General features: G+C 37.0%; 1 pseudogene; it reads left to right on the plus strand.

Annotated features, from left to right (window-relative positions):
* The window catches only part of LOC122059104, a 4,787-nt pseudogene extending 2,397 nt beyond the window's left edge, over positions 1-2,390 (plus strand).
* Positions 2,391-2,888: the final 498 nt, after the last annotated feature.

Raw genomic sequence — 2,888 nt, forward strand, 5'->3', positions numbered from 1 at the left:
AGCTTTTAGCATGACATATCGAGGAGGACACATTGAAACTAAAGAGGGAGGATTTGAAGCATGAAGTTGAAGAGCCATTGCTTGAGAATTCTTTTGTTATGCAGTAATGCTTTGGCCTAAATTATAGTTTGCACCATGAATCATACATGTATATATAGACCTGTCGTTGACGAAGACAAACTAGAACAAAAATAAACCAAAATTTCTATAGGCAAAAGGTTTCATGCATGGCGGTGTACATAAACGATCATGCCTTCAACCGTTGGATAGGGGAGAGAGGGTTTATCTAATTACACTTCTGCCCCAACCTAAAAGCACACAAAAGATTTATAGAGGTTCTGATGATCCTCTTTGACCTTGTGTCCTCTCCCAAGATCAACCTCATCAAGGAATTTCCACAAATAGATCCTTTCTCTCGAAAGGATTAAAAACCAATAACGTTCCTTCGGTCAAGTATTTCTCCAAACTAGCTATAATCTTTTGAGCTAAGCACTTAGGTCATCCGACCAAGGATTTCTACCCAAGCATAATACTAAGGATTTCTTTTCAATCACATACAAACCATTAGCTTCAATAAGTTCACACCAACTTCAATTTGGGAGTGACTTCATGAAAGTCTAGTACCATTTGTAATGCCAAAGCTAGTTAGATGAAGTGGTCACAACTAGCAACTCCCATATCATCTAAAAAGACACAACTCCAAGATCCTATGGAGTGACTTTCCAGAGTGACTTCTTGAAAGTCTAATACCATTCTCATGTATGTACATTGATGTATGGTGCTCTCTCTCTCTCTCTCTCTCTCTCTCTCTCTCTCTCTCTAGTTTACTAAACACCAGAGAAAGATCATTTATTCAATTATCACGCAACCAACTCAACAAATAATGAGATAAGGTCTGCGAGGCAACAAAGAATAAATTTCAACAATGAAATGCCATACAATTGGGAAGGATTATGGTAAAAAAATAGAATTACATCTCCTCAACATAAAATAAGTTATCTTCGGAAGAAGAGGCCATCTATGAACCTATATATCAGTTTTTTAGGTGCTCATTTTCTCTTCATAACCATTTACCTTGATATTATATAAAAACTGGAATGTTACTTCTAAAAGCTTCAAACCTACAAATGGATGTTAAGAATCATGTCTTTGGTTTTAACAAAAAATAATGTATAAGGTTATGTTAATAGATTTTGACATCTAAGTTTGTTGATTCCGTGGAGAACTAAAACTAAAATAAATCATGATGCAAGTGCTTCTTTACTAAGCTGAAAATAATTTATTTTATAAACTTTAGGATAAAATTTTCTTTGACCGCTTGGTGAAGGAAGCGAATTCAAGGTCCTGATGTGACCCGTCTCTCCCCATATATTTCCCCCTATTGTATGATGTCAATGAGGCATGGTGAACTACCCGTTCACTGTGGCCTTAGGAAAACCTCCTCTTAAATTTTATGTCTAATGGAATTATTAGAATTTTTATTATAACTATTTGTGAAGCATATAAATTGGAAAACAAATGGTTGAACATGGCCATGAGTAAATTATTTTAAAATATTTGCATGCTTAAAAAACACTGGGAAAACCTGCCCCCCTCTCATCCCGCACTTTATGGTGCATAATGCTAGAACCCACAAGTTGATGGCATGCCCATCATCAGCCATATATAAGAACAAAGAGTTATGTAAACGGTTCCTCATAAGGCAATTTAATATCATTTTTGAGTTGAATGAATTTTCTAAAGAAGAACTATAAGTTTTGTTTCTTACGTACGACTCAGTACAGTTTGAAAAATAACTCTCATGTTTAGTGCGAGAATAGAGAAAGCAATGAACGATGACCGCCACTTCCTTGACCATCACGCATTCATAGTCAAGGCAAATCCTCTAAATGGGTCATTTGCAAAGGGTCACAATTGTTCAAGTCATCATTTTCCTTTCCTCTATCCTTTGTTCCTTTGTTTGATTATATCCCTATTTCTTTGATTAAGTTGGACTATGAGTGTTGGCCTTCCGATTCTAGTGTTGATTATAAATGTAAGAGTTATTTACATGGTCTTCCCCTCCACTATGGTCCTATTACAAATCCCATGTATTTTGAACAATAACATTCGCACCGTTGAAAGCTGACGACATTAGTGAGGTGCTAGTTGTGAAATATAAAAGACTATTTTACATTTATTATATCTTCAACTAAAACACCCTAAATTTAAATACGAATTTTACCCTAGTTACATCTTCAAATGTAAAATCCCCAAATTGAAATCATTCTTCAAATAGGAAAAAACAATTTAAGAAATCTTTGGCAAAGGTGAAGAAGATAGAACTTTCTGGTGGAAACATTAGTGCAACTCTCAGTGAAAGAAATCTCAGAAAGCTTGGGCTGCATTAGTATGCATTCTTGGAACACATTCTAGATTGAGAACACATTCTGGACTGAGAAAAAGATTATTTGGTATTGCATTCTCGTTCTCAAATATTGGAATGGATGCAAGAACGAGGTCCATTCTGAAATAGGATTTTTCACCCATTATGTATTCTTCGTTCCAGCAGTGTTCAGTCTTGGTCTCGCGTAACCCACCTTGTGACTAACAACGAAAACTAGAGTTGTTCACGAAGATGATGTCAGTGTTGGTGTATGATGTCTTGTATTCCGTCGCAGTTTAATCCAGGGAGTACTGGTGCAGCACCTAGACAGGCAGGACGGCGGTCCTGCTAGCCGGTTAGCGGGCCATGGGGGTTGCAAGGGGGCAAGAGACTCCCCTGCATAGCATGGGTTCCAAGGGGGGTAGGAGGCAGCCCCCCGCTCGAATTTTTTATTTGAGGGCAATTGTAGTTTAATTCGGATTAGGGTTTTTTCGCTATATATTTGTAGCGAAGGTTTCTTTCT

Source organism: Macadamia integrifolia, chromosome 13 (assembly GCF_013358625.1).
Source record: "Macadamia integrifolia cultivar HAES 741 chromosome 13, SCU_Mint_v3, whole genome shotgun sequence".
NCBI classification, from domain to species: Eukaryota; Viridiplantae; Streptophyta; class Magnoliopsida; order Proteales; family Proteaceae; genus Macadamia; species Macadamia integrifolia.